A 22,650-nucleotide genomic window follows, 5' to 3' on the forward strand; every position below is an offset into this window, starting at 1 on the left:
TACAGGTGCCAATGCTTGTTTCCCATAACACCCATGTCTGTGTCTTAACAGGCGCCAATGCTAGTTTCCCATAACACCCACGTCTATGTGTTTACAGGAGCCAATGCTAGTTTCCCATAACACCCACGTCTGTGTGTTTACAGGAGCCAATGCTTGTTTCCCATAACACCCACGTCTGTGTGTTTACAGGAGCCAATGCTTGTTTCCCATAACACCCATGTCTGTGTCTTTACTGGCGCCAATGCTTGTTTCCCATAACACCCATGTCTGTGTCTTTACAGGTGCCAATGCTTGTTTCCCATAACACCCATGTCTGTGTCTTTGCAGGAGCCAATGCTTGTTTCCCATAACACCCATGTCTGCGTCTTTACTGGCGCCAATGCTTGTTTCCCATAACACCCATGTCTGTGTGTTTACAGGAGCCATTGCTAGTTTCTCATAACACCCACGTCTGTGTGTTTACAGGAGCCAATGCTTGTTTCCCATAACACCCACGTCTGTGTGTTTACAGGAGCCAATGCTTGTTTCCCATAACACCCACGTCTGTGTGTTTACAGGAGCCAATGCTTGTTTCCCATAACACCCATGTCTGTGTCTTTACTGGCGCCAATGCTTGTTTCCCATAACACCCATGTCTGTGTCTTTACAGGTGCCAATGCTTGTTTCCCATAACACCCATGTCTGTGTCTTTGCAGGTGCCAATGCTTGTTTCCCATAACACCCATTTCTGTGTCTTTACTGGCGCCAATGCTTGTTTCCCTGCTGGAGGCAGCGGTTCCTTCCGCGGCCACCAGAGGGAGCTCCTCGTCTGCTGATGAATCCACTGAGCTGCACTTGGGATGGAAGGGAGAAGAGTTTCTTCTTCCGGGTCAGCGGCGGCAGAGACAGCACCAGCAGCGGCGGTGACATCACTTCCTGTCTCTCCTGGTGTTGTGTTCAGCCTGCAGCAGAGGAGGAAGGTGCCCTGCCTTTGTGTGCAGTCACCTTCATCTACAGACCCTCAGAGCCCCCCCAGGCCCCAGAACTGCCCCCCTCAGACCCCAGATCTGCCCCCCTGGCGGAGGAGAGAGCCTGGACACGTCTGCGTAGGTCTCTGCTCAGGTAGGAGATTGCCAGCACCTTCTGCTGTGTTTGTAGAAATAGACTGAATAATCCTGGATCTGTGCGCTGCATCTTACTGCACCATGAGGAATCTACACACTGCACTGCATCTTACTGCACTGTGAGGAATCTACACACTGCGCTGCATCTTACTGCACTGTGAGAAATCTACACACTGCGCTGCATCTTACTGCACCATGAGGAATCTACACACTGCGCTGCATTTTACTGCACCATGAGAAATCTACACACTGCACTGCATCTTACAGCACTGTGAGGAATCTACACACTGCACTGCATCTTACAGCACTGTGAGGAATCTACACACTGCACTGCATCTTACTGCACCATGAGGAATCTACACACTGCAATGCATCTTACTGCACCATGAGGAATCTACACAGTGCGCTGCATCTTACTGCACTGTGAGGAATCTATACAATGCGCTGCATCTTACTGCACCATGAGGAATCTACACACTGTGCTGCATCCTACTCCATCATGAGGAATCTACACACTGCGCTGCATCTTACTGCACTGTGAGGAATCTACACACTGTGCTGCATCCTACTGCACCATGAGGAATCTACACACTACACTGCATCTTACTGCACTGTGAGGAATCTACACACTGCACTGCATCTTACTGCACCATGAGGAATCTACACACTGCACTGCATCTTACTGCACTGTGAGGAATCTACACACTGCGCTGCATCTTACTGCACCATGAGGAATCTACACACTGTGCTGCATCTTACTGCACTGTGAGGAATCTACACACTGCGCTGCATCTTACTGCACCATGAGGAATCTGCACACTGTGCTGCATCCTACTGCACCATGAGGAATCTACACACTGCGCTGCATCTTACTGCACCATGAGGAATCTACACACTGCACTGCATCTTACTGCACCATGAGGAATCTACACACTGCGCTGCATCCTACTGCACCATGAGGAATCTACACACTGCACTGCATCGTACTGCACTGTGAGGAATCTACACACTGCACTGCATATCACTGCACCATGAGTAATCTACACACTGCGCTGCATCTTACTGCACCATGAGGAATCTACACACTGCACTGCATCTTACTGCACCATGAGGAATCTACACACTGCACTGCATCCTACTGCACCATGAGGAATCTACACACTGCGCGGCATCTTACTGCACCATGAGGAATCTACACACTGCACTGCATCTTACTGCACCATGAGGAATCTACACACTGCACTGCATCGTACTGCACTGTGAGGAATCTACACACTGCACTGCATATCACTGCACCATGAGTAATCTACACACTGCGCTGCATCTTGCTGCACTGTGAGAAATCTACACACTGCGCTGCATCCTACTGCACCATGAGGAATCTACACACTGCGCTGCATCTTACTGCACTGTGAGGAATCTACACACTACGCTGCATCTTGCTGCACCATGAGGAATCTACACACTGCGCTGCATCTTACTGCACCATGAGTAATCTACACACTGCGCTGCATCTTACTGCACTGTGAGGAATCTACACACTGAGCTGCATCTTACTGCACCATGAGGAATCTACACACTGCGCTGCATCTTACTGCACCATGAGTAATCTACACACTGCGCTGCATCTTACTGCACTATGAGGAATCTACACACTGCGCTGCATCGTACTGCACTGTGAGGAATCTACACACTGTGCTGCATCCTACTCCACCATGAGGAATCTACCCACTGTGCTGCATCTTACTGCACTGTGAGGAATCTACACACTGCACTGCATCTTACTGCACCATGAGGAATCTACACACTGCAATGCATCTTACTGCACCATGAGGAATCTACACACTGCGCTGCATCTTACTGCACTGTGAGGAATCTATACAATGCGCTGCATCTTACTGCACCATGAGGAATCTACACACTGTGCTGCATCCTACTCCATCATGAGGAATCTACACACTGCGCTGCATCTTACTGCACTGTGAGGAATCTACACACTGTGCTGCATCCTACTGCACCATGAGGAATCTACACACTGCACTGCATCTTACTGCACTGTGAGGAATCTACACACTGCGCTGCATCTGACTGCACCATGAGGAATCTACACACTGCACTGCATCTTACTGCACCATGAGGAATCTACACACTGCGCTGCATCTTACTGCACCATGAGGAATCTACACACTGCGCTGCATCTTACTGCACTGTGAGGAATCTACACACTGCGCTGCATCTTACTGCACCATGAGGAATCTGCACACTGTGCTGCATCCTACTGCACCATGAGGAATCTACACACTGCGCTGCATCTTACTGCACCATGAGGAATCTGCACACTGTGCTGCATCCTACTGCACCATGAGGAATCTACACACTGCACTGCATCTTACTGCACCATGAGGAATCTACACACTGCACTGCATCTTACTGCACCATGAGGAATCTACACACTGCACTGCATCCTACTGCACCATGAGGAATCTACACACTGCACTGCATCGTACTGCACTGTGAGGAATCTACACACTGCACTGCATATCACTGCACCATGAGGAATCTACACACTGCGCTGCATCTTACTGCACCATGAGGAATCTACACACTGCACTGCATCTTACTGCACCATGAGGAATCTACACACTGCACTGCATCCTACTGCACCATGAGGAATCTACACACTGCGCGGCATCTTACTGCACCATGAGGAATCTACACACTGCACTGCATCTTACTGCACCATGAGGAATCTACACACTGCACTGCATCGTACTGCACTGTGAGGAATCTACACACTGCACTGCATATCACTGCACCATGAGTAATCTACACACTGCGCTGCATCTTGCTGCACTGTGAGAAATCTACACACTGCGCTGCATCCTACTGCACCATGAGGAATCTACACACTGCGCTGCATCTTACTGCACTGTGAGGAATCTACACACTACGCTGCATCTTGCTGCACCATGAGGAATCTACACACTGCGCTGCATCTTACTGCACCATGAGTAATCTACACACTGCGCTGCATCTTACTGCACTGTGAGGAATCTACACACTGAGCTGCATCTTACTGCACCATGAGGAATCTACACACTGCGCTGCATCTTACTGCACCATGAGTAATCTACACACTGCGCTGCATCTTACTGCACTATGAGGAATCTACACACTGCGCTGCATCGTACTGCACTGTGAGGAATCTACACACTGTGCTGCATCCTACTCCACCATGAGGAATCTACCCACTGTGCTGCATCTTACTGCACTGTGAGGAATCTACACACTGCGCTGCATCTAACTGCACCATGAGGAATCTACACACTGCGCTGCCTCTTACTGCACCATGAGGAATCTACACACTGCACTGCATCTTACTGCACTGTGAGGAATCTACACACTGCACTGTATCTTACTGCACTGTGAGGAATCTACACACTGCGCTGCATCTTACTGCACCATGAGGAATCTACACACTGCACTGCATCTTACAGCACTGTGAGGAATCTACACACTGCACTGTATCTTACTGCACCATGAGGAATCTACACACTGCACTGCATCTTACTGCACTGTGAGGAATCTACACACTGCACTGCATCTTACTGCACCATGAGGAATCTACACACTGCACTGCATCTTACAGCACTGTGAGGAATCTACACACAGTGCTGCATCTTACTGCACCATGAGGAATCTACACACTGCACTGCATCTTACTGCACCATGAGGAATCTACACACTGCACCGCATCTTACTGCACCAAGAGGAATCTACACACTGCACTGCATCGTACTGCACTGTGAGGAATCTACACACTGCACTGCATCTCACTGCACCATGAGTAATCTACACACTGCACTGCATCTTGCTGCACTGTGAGAAATCTACACACTGCGCTGCATCTTACTGCACTGTGAGGAATCTACACACTGCACTGCATCTTACTGCACCATGAGGAATCTACACACTGTGCTGCATCTTACTGCGCCGTGAGGAATCTACACACTGCACTGCATCTTACTGCACCATGAGGAATCTACACACTGAGCTTCATCTTACTGCACTGTGAGGAATCTACACACTGTGCTGCATCTTACTGCACCGTGAGGAATCTACACACTGCACTGCATCTTACTGCACCATGAGGAATCTACACACTGCGCTGCATCTTACTGCACCGTGAGGAATCTACACACTGCACTGCATCTTACTGCATTATGAGGAATCTACACACTGCGCTGCATCTTACTGCACCATGAGGAATCTACACACTGCGCTGCATCTTACTGCACTGTGAGGATTCTACACACTGCGCTGCATCTTACTGCACCATGAGGAATCTACACACTGCGCTGCATCTTACTGCACTGTGAGGATTCTACACACTGCGCTGCATCTTACTGCACCATGAGGAATCTACACACTGCGCTGCATCTTACTGCACCATGAGGAATCTACACACTGCGCTGCATCTTACTGCACTGTGAGGAATCTCTGCACACTCTTTGCTCGGCTGTCCCTGTTAATTTGTTGACTTGCACAACTCTATTGAATGTCAAGGCTACCCTGCTACCTCGTGCCACTTCTCTCCCTTTGCCAAGGTTTCCACCTCTCAGACTTGGCAGGAGCTTCAGTCACTGCAATAGTTTCCTGTGGCATAGGTTGGCCGGTGACATTATCTGCTGCAGAGATTGTGTGTGTGTGGGCAGGGACCTTGGGTCTGGCAGGGTGCAGGCTTGTCAAGCAGTGGAACTTACATGCCTGTGTTTTTAATGTACCTCTGCAGGGGGAGGTGTGTCGGCAGGGTCGGTGTGTGTACCTGAGTCTAGGGTAGGGTTGTCTTTGCAGGCTTTGTATGTACCTTTATGAGGCGTGTCTGCAGTGTGTCTCTTTGCAGGGTGTCTGTCTTGACAGATGTTAGCGGGGCTGTCAGTCACTCTTCCTGGCCTCTCTTCTCTATACAGAGATCTTTAGGATCACTGGCGGAAAAGAAGGTCTGCGCTGTGCAGAATAGTCGGGTACTACTCGGCACACCGCAGACGTCTGAGCAATGTAACATGTGAAGTCTTAGTTTTTCCCCATAGTTTGAAGAATTAGCCAGGTCTGAGACTTCAGCCTGACCTCCAAATGTGTGAGTGCCCGAAGCCCCCAGGATCCCTTGTGTGACAATGCTACAGAGGGTTGCTGCACTGTCTCATCATGCATCGATGAGGAGTGTATTATGATACAGGAGTCTATGTGAAGGGTCCAAGAGACTCTTGAAGTCATTCTGCTCTGCTTATTACTTCACCAGGAAGGGGAGAACAAGATGAGTGAGCACAAAAGCAAGAAGAGGACAGATAAGTAAGGGCGATACAGAGAGAAAAACGCAAAGGGTAGAGCAAAGTAAATAATAGATATTGGCAAAAATATGACAGAAATAGTTCTGAAGAAGAAAGAACTAGAGTTCGAAAAGAAGGGCAGGAAAGGGGTAAGAATAAACCTTATTTATGAATTCCAAAAAGTCGAATTGGTAGTGCTAAAAATATGATTTAAGTGTGATTAGAACATTGGAATGTTGGGAGCTCCATTGCAGACAATGGAATGCTCCCTGCTTCTACGGGCCGGTAAAGGCCCGCAGAGCATCATTCCAATGTTCTACCAAGGCTTCTCGAAGTTCGAGGGGATTTATATCGAGAACCCTTTGTTTAATTTGTTAGAACATTCTGCCCTCTAGTGGCAGAATGTTCTAATAGCCTTATAGCCCTTCGTAGCAGGGCTATACCGGCAATTAAAGTCCAGCTGTTTCGTTAAAGTCCCTCGCCTTGGGCCTTTACCGATTCAGCGGGCCTTTAATATCCGGTATAGCCCGCTGCGGCGGGCTATAAGGCTATAATGTGATTCTTCAAGAGTTATAGGTGTCATTTGCTGTGGAGTGGTACCAATACTTGAACCACGTTTAGTGATATGAATTTGGGTTTTAATTCAAGTCATCAAACAGTGTAAATGCATTATCTGGAGGGATCCATGTATTTTCCTGCGGGTTGTCAATTTCAACTCTAGTGAGGTAGCTAAGGGGTCCCAGGTTCCAACCGCCGTCCTGTACAAAAGAGTTAATTCTACAGCGCTGGGATGCTTCCGGGTAAACTTGCGCTTTACAAATGACAAATACAATACAAATACGATACAATACTGCACAGATCTGTTACCTTTGCATCACAAGTACCAATACTAATAAATTCCTAGTAAAAATTAAATTAAAAAGTACTCCACCAGTTTTGCACTCAAGCCCCCCTCAAGCTGTCCCAACTCTAGACATGTATTTACTACTAAAAAAGAGCTATAAATGTTTCTTATGGTCCAGCTAATATTCAGGTAGTAAGTTGGACAAGTGGATCTCTTTAAAGGGCAAGCTGATTCCTGCATCAATCTGCCCTTAAAACAAGCAGATTTTAAAAATAATTCCACACCCTGTAAATGGTATTTACAGACCTGTATGGTGTACAATTATCACTCACAGTAAGAGGGTGTTTAGAGATTAAGAAATCTGTGCACTCTGCGCTGATGTTTGGCCACACTGCGAGGGGCATTTACTTTTTGTGGAACCTTTCACACACTCTACCACTTATTACTGGCACTCTGAGTGGTGTTAAATAAATGAGGGAGTCTGTGGCCATTGCACTGTGCTGTACTCTTGCTGTATGCAGCGCTAGCAGAAGAGGAAACCTCTACACTGCACTACTGTTTACTTCACTGCAGACTTAATCTGTGCACCTGGCAGTGATTTTTACCACAACGGGGAAAAACAAGTAGGCTATGGATAATGGTATGTTATGTTAAGTGTATTTGTAGAGCGCTCTATCACCTGGGAGCGTGTCCTGGAGCTGTGCAGGTTTGGCAGTCTTGCCTCGTAGGCAGAGTCTTTCGAAGAGCCGGGTCTTCAGCTTCTTGCTTAACCCAAGAAGCGAGGAGGAGGCTCTGATGTGGCTCTGATGTGTTGAAGTCGCTCCATGCTTTAGGAACGATGTATGAGTAGGTGTGGCTCCGGATCTGTTTCTGTGTATGTCTGCGATGTGTCTGAGGATGAGTCCGGCTGAGCGGGGGTACCTATGGTGCTGTTGGAAGGAGTTGCGGTTCTTAATGTAAGCAGGGCCTTTTTTGTGTAGTGCCTTGAATGTGTGCGTGAGTAGTCTGAACTGTGGGTTCTTATGTATCTGGAGCCAGTGGAGCTCCCTCAGGTGTGGTGTGATATGTGTTCTGAGTGAGAGGGTGAGGATGAGTCTGGCAGCTGCATTCTGGGTGGTCTGCAGCCTTCTCGTGAGCTGTTTGATGATTTCCGCAGAGAGAGGGTTCCCGTTGTCCAGACTACTGGGGATGAGTGCATGGATGATGGGCTTCTGGTGTTGCTTGGGTGTCATTTGAAGATTTTCTTCAGCATTTTCAGTGTGTGAAAGCAGTGACGACGTTGACCTGGGCGGACATGTCCAGGCTTTTGTTGATAATGAGCCCTAGGTCACTGGTGTGCAAGCTGGGGGTGGGAGTAGGTCCTAGGGTGGATGCCATGAGGTGGAGTCCCAGGTGTTGTTTCCAAAGATCAACACATCTGTCTTCTCAGTGTTGAGTTTGAGACAGTTGGATTTCATTCATGTCATGCAGGCGGTAGCGTGTTCCTTGTGTTGGGTTTTATTCATAGAGTGACAGTATTAGTTGCATGTCGTTGGTGTAGAAGAGGATGGTGATGTGGTAGGCATGGATGACGTTGGCAACTTGGGGTATGCAAGTTTTGCAGAAGGTCCGGCTGAGAGATGAACCTTTGGTGCCAGCAGATGAGATTTCTGGTTTCCAAGGACTATGACTTCAGGTTGATTGACGGAGTTCTTTTTGTCAAGAAGGAGCAGATCTATCATAGGCAGGACCTTGAGTCCCATCTCGTGAAGATGTCCATGAGGATGAGGTGTAATACCAAGTGAAAAGCCGCCAAAAGGTCCCACTCTCTGCTCTGTTTATGATCATGTGTATAGCATAGGTGGGTGCGATGAGTGCTGTTTCCATGCTGTGGTTGGGCCTCGATCCGGACTTGGTGGCTTTGAGGAGCTGGTTGCTGATGAGGTTGTTGGTCAGACGCCTGTTGATGGTGTACTGTTGGACTTTGGCCGTGTATGGTAGGAGGGAGCTCGGTCAGTAGTTGTAGAGTTTGGTGAGGTCCATGGAGGGTTTATTCGGCAGGGCTGTACCAGCTGCCGGTTCCAAGGCTCCTGGGAAGAGTGCTGCATTGATGGAATCGATCAGGATGGGAGTGAGGACTTCACTGATAGTGTTTAGGCCTTTTTTAAAGTGTGGCGGGGTGGGTCTAACGGGGCACCGGAGTGGATGGCCTTCATGGTTGTTACAGTTTCGTTTGTGTTGATGGCGTTCAACATGGTTAAGGTCCATTCTTTGGTTGAGATTGGAAGACTGGCTGTGAGGTTGATGGGGTCAGGTGTTGGGTTGAAGTTGTCGTATATGGATGTGATCTTGTTCCAAAAGGATTTACAGAGATTGATGCAGGGGTCTTGTAAGGGGTGGATGTTGCTGGTGGTGGCTGCAGGCACCATGAATTCTCTGATGATGGTGAAGATTTCTTTGCTGCTGTTGTTGTTGGCTTGGATGCGGTTGGCATGGGCTGTTCATTTGGCATTTCAGACTTACTGGTGTCTTGGCTCATTCACCACTTGCTTTCCAGTTGCTTACAGTGCTCCATCGCCATCCTGAGTTTGTATACATACAAAGTGACAAAGCAAACCATGGCTGTGTATTCTACGCAGATGCGGCCAAACATTATACAGAGTCAAAACATTCACAGCCGGCAGGTATTCTTTTGTGGGTCGCTGTCGGGCATCAGTAATGCCATCGACTTTCTGACTGGACACTGATACGCTTGGTGCCATAAAACCCGCTCAGATCACGTTGGTGGGTCCTTTTGTTGCTTAAATGTTATTCTTTGTGGCAAGAAGGGATTTTTTGAATGTTTATAACTTGAGACACAGTAGCAGGGACTCAGACTCCATGAGTAGTCCAGCTTATATTTGGCTCCACTTTCCAATTGACTAGTTTTGCTCGAAAACGTTGGAAGAGCTACTGAGTCCTGAAGACTTCTGAGAACACCCAAGCGCTATCCCCGAGGAGAACATTGGACATGGGACTCTGTTAGAGGGAAAATATTCTCATTGTTGGGTTACCACCACCACCGTCTGATACAGGAACTCTAAAAACAGATAAGACTCTACCACAGAGCGAGGAATTACAACAGCATTTATTGTAAACACACTCGAGTTGAGAGAACGCTTCACTTAGAGTTCTCTGCCAGGCACAGGTTCACACAGATATTTATACATCTATCTGCAAATACAAAGGGCACGACTCCTGTGCAAAGTTACATGTAAGCTTGGAACATTCCTAAGAGCATACCGTTAGTCACATTCATCTGTTATCAGGTGGCACGTGTTGGATACTGCAGGAGGAGAGCTGAGTACATAATCATAATCAATTTACTAATTGTCTGGTTTACTTATAGACTCGCACAAGGCTATTTGTAGCTGGAAAACATCATGTGTGGTTGAAGACCTTCAGCACAGACTCGTGTGTCCTGTGATCAGCAAAGGAAAGGGGATGTGAGCAAACAGCACGTAGGAGCAAGAAATGACAGAATGGCTATCCAATGTGGGACATAGGTCAAATGTTTAGCTGATGTTGACAATGTAGGTTACAGGTTAACAACTCAATGTTATTTGAGACCTCAGCTCGTGCAGCTACATATAATAAACGTTTTTGGCTTCGTATCACTCCCCAAGAGGGTATCAGCATCTTCTGTATATTTTAGCTGCTCCTTTCTGTACCTCTTGGTGAAAGTCAAATCCCTATTTATCGTTGTATCTCTGGTTGAACATTGACCTTATTGTGTCTTTTACTATGTTGCACCGTGTCTGATTTCTAACCTGATCCAGGTGAGGCCTTGGCTGCTTGACCTTACTGCTTCAAGAGTCATTTACTCGAAGGAAGCAGCCTGGTCATTCAGTTGAAGTGCTGTAGCATTGGTGTCCCTGCTGAACACTGTGCCTGCCAGTAATACTGCAACTTCACCAGTGACTGATCACAGGACCCCAAGAAAAGGCATCTCCAGCCCCTGTATCTGACGGCTCCTCCCTGAGAGTGCCCAGGTGTAGCGTCTTCCTGGGTGTATTCAGCTGCTCTGGTCGGGACTTCTTCCTGCTCCCTTTCATTGAGCCGCCCTTGTATTTCTCACAGCTTTATTTTTTCAAAGATGGTCTCTCTGATTCCAGGAGGTCACAGGACGGGTCTTTCTAACCATGCTGGAGCCTCTTGTCTCTTCACACTTCTTCTGCCGTACTTCACAAAGTATTACTGTAGTTTGTAACTTTTCAAGCCTCCAAGGCTCACTGACTCAGTTATACTCTCTTGTGGTCATTTGTGTCCAGAGTTCAATTGCTTCACGCACACACTGGTTTATTGATCATTTCCAGAAGTCTCAGCATTTCAACTCTCACCAAATGTCTCAACACCTCAAATGAAACAATAATGGGAATATTTTATAAATGGACATTATTTAAATCGGCTCTTGATACAAAGTCGTTACTGTAGAGACATTATTCCAACTCTAGAACAAGATATGGTGTCTCAGGATTTTTCTACTAGAACTGGAGTCTGCCAAACTGCATATTGGAAGGTCATATCCAAACATACACACTCAAGTGAGGTTGATCCCCCTGCGAATACTTTGTTACAATATTTTATTCCCATTGCTTGTGGTCTATCAAAGAAGTCCATGTGTTGCTGCATGTGCGCTGTGTCAGCAATCCAGTGTCTTGAGCTGTTTCTACACTTTTGTGGTTGCTGATTTTGTTTTTGGAGCCGGGCTAGTGAGCTGAAGTTGTATCTTCCAGTGCACTTGTGAAAGAAAGCAACAAGGTACGTCTGCAGGATTCTTACTTCAAGGTTTGGGATATTTGCAGAGATTCTATCACAAAGATAATCTCAGTCTAATCTAATGACAAAAAGATGAAGTTTTAGCTGTCTATCCAAGCAACCGTAGACTCATCCACAAGTAGGCTTCTGGTCCTCTAACTTAACCAGGGTCAATCAAATCATTGCACCTTGCATCTCGCTCAACGGAAGACTTGCCATTAATTTCTACCTCATCTCAGGCAACCGGGCATTCCATGTCACCCCCACAGGCTATGTAGCCTGTACCAATTGGTACCATGGAAACTCTTGTCCTGTTCGTATACTTCCTCTCAGCCATAGTCCTGTGAGCACCTGTATCTCCCAGGACAATAGCTTTAATCCCTGTGGGCCTACAGAATAACACAGACCCCAAGATATTTGGATGGATGTCCCTATGAACATCTGTTGCCCGTTCCAAAATGTTGATCGCTACCAGATTGAGTGCAACAGGGCCCGTCACCTACAGTCAACACACTCACTATCATGGATGCAGCTGGGACAAGTTCTTTATTTCACCTGACAGTTTTTCTTTACTGAATGACCCTCATTGTGACACCTGTAGCAAGCAGTCCCTTTGAGTTTGGAAGAACATTCCTCTCTTTTGCTTTCGTACTGACTTGGAACCCAGTGCAAGCTTCTCAGAACCTTTCTCTGATAGATATTGCCCAGCTGGCGTAGAGAACTCCTCCTTGAGTCTAAGACTGCAAGCTTCTCAGAACCTTTCTCTGATAGATATTGCCTAACTGGCGTAGAGAACTCCTCCTTGAGTCTAAGACTGCAAGCTTCTCAGAACCTTTCTCTGATAGATATTGCCTAACTGGCGTAGAGAACTCCTCCTTGAGTCTAAGACTGCAAGCTTCTCAGAGCCTTTCTCTGATAGATATTGCCTAACTGGCGTAGAGAACTCCTCCTTGAGTCTAAGCCTGCAAGCTTCTCAGAACCTTTCTCTGATAGATATTGCCTAACTGGCGTAGAGAACTCCTCCTTGAGTCTAAGACTGCAAGCTTCTCAGAACCTTTCTCTGATAGATATTGCCTAACTGGCGTAGAGAACTCCTCCTTGAGTCTAAGACTGCAAGCTTCTCAGAACCTTTCTCTGATAGATATTGCCTAACTGGCGTAGAGAACTCCTCCTTGAGTCTAAGACTGCAAGCTTCTCAGAACCTTTCTCTGATAGATATTGCCTAACTGGCGTAGAGAACTCCTCCTTGAGTCTAAGACTGCAAGCTTCTCAGAGCCTTTCTCTGATAGATATTGCCTAACTGGCGTAGAGAACTCCTCCTTGAGTCTCTCTATCACTATTCCCTGGTTAAGGGCATGAAAATCTTTCAGCTCCATTCCTCTCGCCTTCTCATTTCAGTCACTCAGTACAGCATGAATCCAAGTACCACATGGAAAGCAATCCTCTCACTTGCTTTCCTCTGAATGTACTGAGCTGGAATCAGCCCAAACCGCCTGAGCAGAGCTTCCTTCATTCGCTCGGAGTCCATTTGATCAGCTGCAGCTGTACCTGCACTCTCAAGCAATCTTAAAGCTTACACACCCAGGGCTTGAAAAATCCACTCGCCCACTCGCACTGTCGAGCAAGATTTATTCAGGACGAGCTATTTTTAGGAACTACTCGCCCTTTCTGGTGAGTTGAAAATCCTCTAACTTTAATCCAATAAAAATGCCTCTTTTAATCTTGCCACAGTTGCTGGCTTTCAGAGACCGAGGTCAAAAGCCAGGTTATCTTATTACATTTATTTTTCTTTCTGTGGCTTAAGTTAGAGGATTTTGTAAAGTGAACTGTGTGACAATTGAATTGTGCAAAGTGTGTTAAATGAAAGGCTGTAAGATGGTAGGCTTTTTTCTAGCACAACACTGAAATAGCTAAGGGAACAGTTGAAACATTTAAAATATATTTCACTAGTTATGAAGACCCATTTTTGCAATTATGTGGTGAATAAAATATTTTTAGAAGATCAAAACAAATTAGAACACTTTAGCCTCTTCCATGGTCATGACGGCCTCTGGCCGTCATGAGTCACGCTGGGCGTGTGCGCACGACGGCCGGGGGCCGTATGAGCCACGCCCGTCATTGGAATGTCCAGCACTGCGGTGGAATTCGCACCGTAGTGGAGCCGTTATATATAAATAGCATTTTATCAGTAAAACTACATGTTGGTTTGAAAGGTTTGTGGCCATGTCAATGGAAAGTAACCATCTGTAAATGACACTGCACTACCACATCATGCTTTGGTAATATATTTATGAAATATGAGTATTTAAACATGAACTGGGAATTAGTCCTGCTCCTGCCCTGATGACAATGCTATTAATGAACTAAGAGGCAACCCAGGGATCATGTGTACCCTATATATGGACTTGATTCTTCTTAAACATGGAGCAAACATTAATTCTAGTAAATGAAGAGTTTTTTGTCTCACAGAAATAGTGAACTTGCATATTTGAAGGCGCTCTGTTATGTGATAAGAAAAAAATGAAAGGCGGCTCCATAAGACAAAATATTTGTCTAGGATCACACAATTTGAGATCAGTTCATAGGTTAAAGTACATTACAGTTAGGTCGAGTAGGTTATTTATGTTATGATTTTTCTGGCCTTGAAACCGTTCCAGCATACCTTCCCCCCCACATACATGTGCTGTAGCTCTTTTGGAACCTTTGCACATACTTCTGGTAGGTTGGATTTGGGATTGCCTTTCCCAGAAGTAGCTGGCTCTGCTGCCGTCTTCTTTGAGGCTATCATTTTACTCTCTAATACTCTGTCTTTTTCCTGTCTTTTCTTTTCCCTTTTCTCTACCCATGTCCCTTTTTATGTTTACTTGAGTCCATTCCTCCTGTTTCTCCTGCCCCCTTTCTCTTTTCCTCTTGTTCCTGCCAAGCCAATCTCACCTCTTTCTCTTTAACTTCCTGGCCTTCTCGTCTTCCACACTCCTAGCTTGCTGGAGAGCCAAATGTAAGTCCACAGTCTCAGTTAGGCTTAAATCAGACCGCGGTGCGTTGGTGCAGGGAATAATTAAGAACAGGAAAATTGACTCTTAACACACCTACACTCTGACTATAGGTGACATCACTACACAGACTGCAGAGATGCTGCTTTGTTGCTTCCACTTTAGAAGACTGAGCCAGGAGTTCCCACACTAATAGTGTCTGACTGTTCCTTCTGTGTGCAACCCAACAGTACAGATTCACTGCACTGGAGAATGACTGGATTGAGGGGTTCAAGAGGGAAACTAATTAGAAAGAAACAGCTCTGGGGAAAGATTATCATCTTACAACTCTCAAAAAAGTGACAGATGCAAATCTTTTTGGACTAGACCAGCGTTTGGCTGTTTTACAGAAAAGACAAGAGCTCAGAGACGTGCTATTGAATGTCAAGCATCCTGATTCTGCCACCAGTGAAGAGGTTTGGCCGTTCACAGGAGACCCCTAAGCAGGAGATCCAGTATGCAGAGTCCTGATAAAAAAGTATTTGGACCAGCGTCTCACCCACCTGTACCTGTGTTGGGGGTAAAAGGCGCACAAACGATTATTCTGTCCTTCTGAATGTCTCAAAAAGAATTGACAAGTATCAAAAAGCATGATATGGCCGATTCACTACAGTCGTCTCACTCCGCTACAACAAAGCAGGCCTCCGCGTAGATCCTCTGGTCCTCTCCCTACCCTGTAGGAGATCGAGCTCAACCATGAAGAGAACTTGAGTTCCTGGCGAAGGGCAACAGGGACTGGTGACACTTCCAGTTACAATCGTACAATTCCATGGAGGAATCTGATGACTCTGTTTCCGCAGGCACAACGGGGCACTTGAATACTGTGGTTTATTATGAACCCCCTAGAGAGACAATATCTATGAGATGCTTCTCATCCGAGCTAGAGCTTCTGGTGAGACTGAATATGGACACATTGCAATTGGCTTTTCATCAAAGTCTTCAAACGCAGCGTGACAGAAAGTTTCTACAATATCGCACTAGTATCGTGACGGGTATTTGATACCACCGTGGTCCCATGTTTGGATTGCTACAGGAATGCTTTTCCTTATCATGTGGCTTATAATGCTATCTATTGAGGACATTATATTCCTGTTAGACCCGTGCCACAGACAGTGGGAACGGAACTTCAACCCCATCTCTCATTCGCATTTTACCTCCTACCTCAGGTAGGTGGTAACTCATTGACAAATGGGAAGGTGTCCCAAGTGGTCCCTTCCCTATTGTGAATGTTTGTAAAACATACTTTAAGAGCAGGCACTTGTTCCACGGACCACTGCCTACTCTTAAACAATGTGAAGAAAACTTTTCATTTTATTTTTTTAAACACATCACGTTTGCCTTTAAGAAAAACGGGCTGCATTTCCAAAACAAAACATTGCTTTATTGAAAAGCAGTCACAGACATGGTAGTCTTTTGATCCTAGCAGGCCACCATCCCTAGGAATTTTTGCGATTCCCAGTGAGTCCCAAACCGAAACCCACCTCATTAATATTAATGAGGTAGGTCTATTTGCAACCCACAGGGAACCACCAACAGTGTAAAACACACATTTGTACACAGCTGTTTACGATGATCAAAAAGCGAATCACAAAAAGATACTTTTTATTGCTAGTTACATGTATTCTTTTTTTCTGTGGGTAGATTTGTACATATGGCGCCAATTTCCTCCAGTGTCTTATTTATTGCACCTGCTTCTGTTTGTGCTCTATTAGTGCTGAGGTCGTCTTGGTAGCTGGTTGTGCCCATGCTCTGGTTTGCTTTGTGAGTACTGTTGTACATATGGTATTTCTGGCCTACATCCATTATTGTGGATCCTTTCAAAATTTCCTGAATGTTCCAGTCCAGCAGACATCTTTCTTTAATGATTTTTCTAGTTTGGGTTACATTTGAAGTCTGTCCCCCTCATTCAGAGTTGGCGGATAGGCCTCCATCTGCCAGTGGAGCAGAGGTAACAACCACCCACCGTGATTACAGATCTCCAACACCTGGCAATAGCTCCGCCTTCAGATGAGCCACAGCAGCTGCTCTGAAAGTACTGGAACTGATATCTACTCCCAGATGTCACAAAGCTACCTGGGGTCAATCAATCAATCAGGGGTTTGTTAAGTGCGACTACTCACCCGTAGGGGTCTCAAGGGGCTGGGGGTGGAGGGGGGTCGCAGGTTCCAGTCCTTAAAGGAGTGGGTCCGTCGAAGAGCTAGGTTTTGAGGTTTCTTGCGAAGATGGGGAGCGATGTTATCTGTCTGAGGTGGAGTGGAAGTGCGTTCCAGGCTTTGGCCGCGAGGTAGGAGAAGGAGCGGCCTCCCGATCTGGTCATTCTGGTGCGGGCACCATGGCGTAGGAGAGCTGGGCTGATCGTAGGATCCTTTTGGGGTGCGTGGAATTTGAGTCGGCTGTTCAGGTAGGCTTGTGGCAGGAGTTTCACAGAAGCCGCCACTAAACTATCCCCATAGCCATTATATCACTTCCCTCTCTGTCTGCCTTTGGAAGACCCTGAAAACTTGGTTGTTCAATAAATAGAGGTCCTTGCTCTCTGTAGACTACCATCACCAAGACATCTTTTGGTATTCGTGCGCATAACAAATTCATTAACATTAACATTAAAGCTTACTCTGTGGCTACCATGTTTCACACGGCCACTCAGCAAACCTTTTTATGCTTGGTAAAACAAAACAAATAGCAACCTTCACACCCTGGAAGTTCTTTACCATGGAGTTGGGGGTCATTCTCCTTTTTTGTCCTTTGTTGTGTTACTCACTCTGGACAGTTTCCACAGCACAGTGGCATATCTCTTAGTGAGAGGAGTTCCTGCGTCCAACCATCTGAACAACTCACAACCCCACGGTATAGGGACCCCGATGGAAACTTGAATTGAAGTAAACACTGGTAGTAGGAATGTGATGATAAAACTGCGCTGTAAAACAGTGATTTCATCTGACCCTTGGGGAGAGAACACCCAGTCTCATAATACACTCACCAAATATGGTGTTGTGAGAAAGTTATGAATCTTTTTAGCAAGGAGTTCTGCTCTGTGGTGTGGGTACTCCTGCTTCACTACATTGTTTTGTTGATAGTCAAATAATATCCTTACTATGTCTTGGTGCTCTTAATTTCCATTATTTAACAGATGTGGGCGAGCCGGTGAAGGGTGCCTGGCTTTAGCTCTGCTCTGTGTTTACTTGGATTCGCAGGTCAAAGCACGCCAAGCCACTTGTCTGCCTCAGGAGGCCTTCTTTAGGGGTGACTGACATATATTTAAAATTGTGTCTGACTTTGCCACACATGGTGAAGGCAGAGTCGAGATCAAGCAGTTTAGACTCTTCACAAGTCTGGATTGGCCGACTTTCTGTTAGTAGTTTACTTGGGCTACTCAGGGTGGCACGAATAGTGCCTCAGGCCCTGGTGACCCATTTAACAAAGCAAACATAAGGAGATGATGGACGGAGCGCAGAAACTTTTCAGACACTCACCCCCAATTGCAGATCTGGGTTGAATCCAGCACCTTAGTTCAGACCCAGCTATATGCAAATCAGTCTTGACCCTGTGCCTCATGCAAACAGTCCAGCCCGAACTGCCAAACCAGATCTTTCCTGAACCAAAAACAAGCATCCTGGGACCGGTTTCGGGTTAACACCCCTCATCAGCCCGGTTAGCTTGAATACAGTGGCAAAGTAGCAAGGGACCCATGTCTGGGCATACCCTGCCAACTTAGGGCCAAAAAACCAAACACAAGGTGATGATGGACGGAGTGCTGAAACTTTTCAGACACTCATCCTCAGTCACAGATCTGCGTTGAATCTAGCTTGTCTCCTTTCTGGTGAAGAATTGGCTTGGTAGTTTAGTCTGCCCTGTTCCCAAGATGCACTGGGCCAGGGACAGACTGATTTGCATATAGCCAGGTTCTGAGCTGGGATGGTGCAGTGAGATAAATAACGGTGATGGATCAAGCCCTGATCTTTGGACTGGGTAAGAGTGGTCTGCTTAATTCAGACACTCTGTTCATCACCACCCCCTTTTCTGAATCGTGTTATTGGAAGCCAGCATCCTCCTACCCAGTTCTTTTTCTCAAAATACTACTGAGCTATAAATGTTTTATTTCTGTCTGATCTGGGCCTGCACCCGCTCTACCTGTCATAGAGGAGATGCTACTGAGGAATCAGCACACATGCTGCTGCTTTCAGGCTCTTCGGTCACAATGCAGTAACAATCCACTAGCCAGCTGCCTCACCTGTCACTCGTTGACTCTGTCCTTCCCTTGGACCCGATAGGGAGCTTGGCTGCTTTTTGGTTAGTTTTGTGATGTAGAAACACCACATGCATAGCACCTTTTTCAAAGGAAGAACGGTTTGGTGCCATTAAGCTGTGCTGCTGTATGAAGCAGCTGAGATAGTAAAGACCCTTGGGGCCTGCGGCACGCTTTGGATAATTTGCTGGTGGTTTTCACACTGTGAATTAATGTTATTTTACATTGTTGAGTTGTGTCTATGGCATTTTGTGTGTATTTGAAAAGCAGTGCTAAGCATGTGGGCCTTTGTAAAAGCTGTGCAGGGGCTGTGTACTTGCCGGGCATGTGCGAGAGTCGCAGAAGGCATTTTATCTTAGTGTGCTGTGCAGCGTGCACTGTTGTGGTGCATTCTCCATCTTGTGTCAACAATGAGCACACTTCAGTATTGTTCCATTAAATGTGTCCACGCTGGTTTGTACAGGTGATGTTGCAAAGCGTGAATAGGAGGAGAGCACTATAGAAAGTCATGGGAAGTGCGTGGTTCGAAAATCTTGTTCACAGGCTGAAAGCTGCAAAAGGAATGTTGAAAGCAGGAATATGCTAGCGAGGTGCAGATGAATAAATGTAAGAACCGGTCCTACCTTTATGGTTAAAAGCGTGGAGAGCAGCCGAGGTATAGGAAGTCTGGACAGAGACATTTGACTAGAGTGTTTTGGGTGCTGGGCCTGGTCCAGGAGTGAAAGGATGCCAGCAGGCTTTCGGCCACCAGCCGTGCACTCGCTGCACAGATGCACCACAGCTTTGAACTCGTATGCAGCCAGGCTGGTGTGCTCTCTCAAGCTCTAAAGTTAGAGATGCAACAACTAAACAACAGACTAGCCCAGCCTCAAAACTGGCAAACTAAAACTAGCTAAAAACATTTGAGAAAAGTAAAACCAGAAAGTAAATAAAATCAATAAACTGCTGCTCTACAGCATAATGTGGAAGTAATTTATTTATTTAAAGTTTTACATAGTGCAAACATGACTCGGGACGTTATCAGAGCACTTTACAAATTATCAGGGTGCGAGAAAGAGGCAAGGCCCACAATAATAAACAATACTATCAATCACAGTAACAATACAGGAAGTAACAGTATCCAAGCGGGGGAAGAGCGCCTATTAGTCCAAAATAGCGCTACTTAAACGATTAGGATGAGAGAAACCAGTGATGGCAGGTAAATGTGTGGGGCATAAAATAAATATAATGATAATAGAAATGTGCGCAGGGAGCACTCCAATTTTGATGAGCTCAATCTATCTTAATCTAATGGTGCTGTGACTATTAAGGGTTGTCACTCCTTGATTAAACATTAGTTAAGACTAGCATGAAAGTTAGTCAAGTCACGCACTGTTCACACGGTGTTATCCCACACCTTAAATAATATTCAAAATATTCAAAATTCAATCAATAGATTGTATCAATCACTTTTCATACATTTAATTTTGTTTAGTCACATCAAAACCATTCATGTTATAAATCACATATTTTGAATCAATGCCAAATATATTTTATGACCATTATTAATTCACAGAGACTCAAATATCATCCTAATTTTTAGTTTCAAAAAGCTTTAGAACATGACACATCTTTGTAGCGAGCCCGATGCATTTCGGTACTGAGATGGTACCTTCTTCAGGGGTCATTCTAAAATGAAAACAAGAAAATAATAATATAACTGTTATATATGCCCATGGTTGCTGTTGTGTTATCTGTATTAGATGTATGTAGTCGTACCTGTTGTCAAAGGAATTGATATACTGTGCCAAACTTCTGCAATAAAGAAGAAGCCCAAATGAGGCTAAGTACAATGTTCTACTCTCACCGCGTAAAACATTAACATTATTATGTGTTTGTTTTTTTGTTGTTCTTAAAAAGATTCTTACTCGTGGTTGCTAAGGTAAGCCAGTAGTGTTCACTGTAAATGAAAATAATCCATCAATGTCCGATATATATTCGATTAATATTCACAAACAAACTGCTTCTAAAAATCCGTGATCCAACTCAAAAACCCATAAGACATACCTGCTTATGAAGACTTATGACTTTCAACCTAAAGAGCGGTAGAAAGCGATACAAAACCATGTCAGTTACTTGTCTGCTGCTCAATCAACATTGCTTTTACTACCCCAAGGGTCCGAACTCATACCTTTAATATGTTCTATTCCCGAATCTGAAAAGATTGAGAGATGCAAAAAGCTGACGTAAGTGTTTTGTTACAAGACTGTTGAAGGTCTAATAAACCGTAATCTATTAACAGACTCAAACATACCTCAATATTCCGTGACCGCGCTCTACCTTCAATTCAAAATTTCTTCGTGCCTGTCCGACTTCCGCTTCCCATTTAGACTTTAGTGCTACGTCACTTACGTTCATAACATGAACGACGGACTATTCCCGGAGCGCTCTATTATCCGTATATCACCATGGACGCCATATTGTAACATCACTCCGCTGGTGATGACTGCAAGTTTACTTAGCTGAATACAAATTCCGACCGTCATTGTGTAGATAACATTTCCGTCCTAAATGAACTCTCTACACCATAATTATAGCAAACACCTTAATCGTCTAGTGGAAGTTTCCTCGATATTTCTATTGTGACTAATTTCGATCCTACGCCAGCCACTATACCGTGACCAGATAAGAAGAAATTGAAATTCAAATGTCAAAGGCGACCTACGATGAGTATGGTGTTACGGTTTAGTAAATGCGATATGAGGAGATGGAATAAAATATAAACTGCCCCATGGCAGCTGATGGAGATGTGATAATATGTAGTAATCTCCAAATTGTTGTAATGTCAGTAATGTTCTCGTTGTTGTTATGCCCTAACAATGTTTGTGTTATGTTACTGTTTGCCCAATGGCTAGTTATACATTTCACATGCATCTGGACACTGCATTACAAATTGCTGACAGTTATTTCGACTTGATGTTACAATAGAATATTACATTATGTAACCCGATCACATTTACATTTGCAATTGATATTCGTGTAGTATACTACAAATAACAGGATACATCATATCTGTCATTAAGCCCTGTGGGGGACATTGTTTTCAACATTTTGATCCAATATAACTCCCTTTGGAGCAATTTCTGTCGATTGTCAACTCCTTGTTGCAACATAACTTTCTCTATGATAAAGAAACGTAACTGAGAAACTGTGTGTTTCATATCTCTCCAATGTACTGCTAATGGTGATGCCAATGATTGATTCCTGATCTTGCTTTTATGTTCTGTAATCCTTATTTTCAATTTCCGTTCAGTTTTGCCCACGCACATCTTGCCGCAAGGGCATT

At 45.4% G+C, this 22,650-nt stretch overlaps 1 protein-coding gene across 1 annotated transcript in view; it reads left to right on the top strand.

Annotated features, from left to right (window-relative positions):
• The first annotated feature begins 973 nt into the window (after positions 1–973).
• Positions 974–22,650, top strand: part of LOC147737738 (uncharacterized) — a 53,654-nt gene continuing 31,977 nt past the window's right edge. The window contains exon 1 of the mRNA XM_086942534.1: positions 974–1,101. The gene's annotated coding sequence lies outside the window, so the exon portion shown is untranslated. The remainder of the gene's footprint in view (positions 1,102–22,650) is intronic.

This window comes from Lissotriton vulgaris, chromosome 1_1 (genome assembly GCF_964263255.1).
Source record: "Lissotriton vulgaris chromosome 1_1, aLisVul1.2, whole genome shotgun sequence".
NCBI classification, from domain to species: Eukaryota; Metazoa; Chordata; class Amphibia; order Caudata; family Salamandridae; genus Lissotriton; species Lissotriton vulgaris.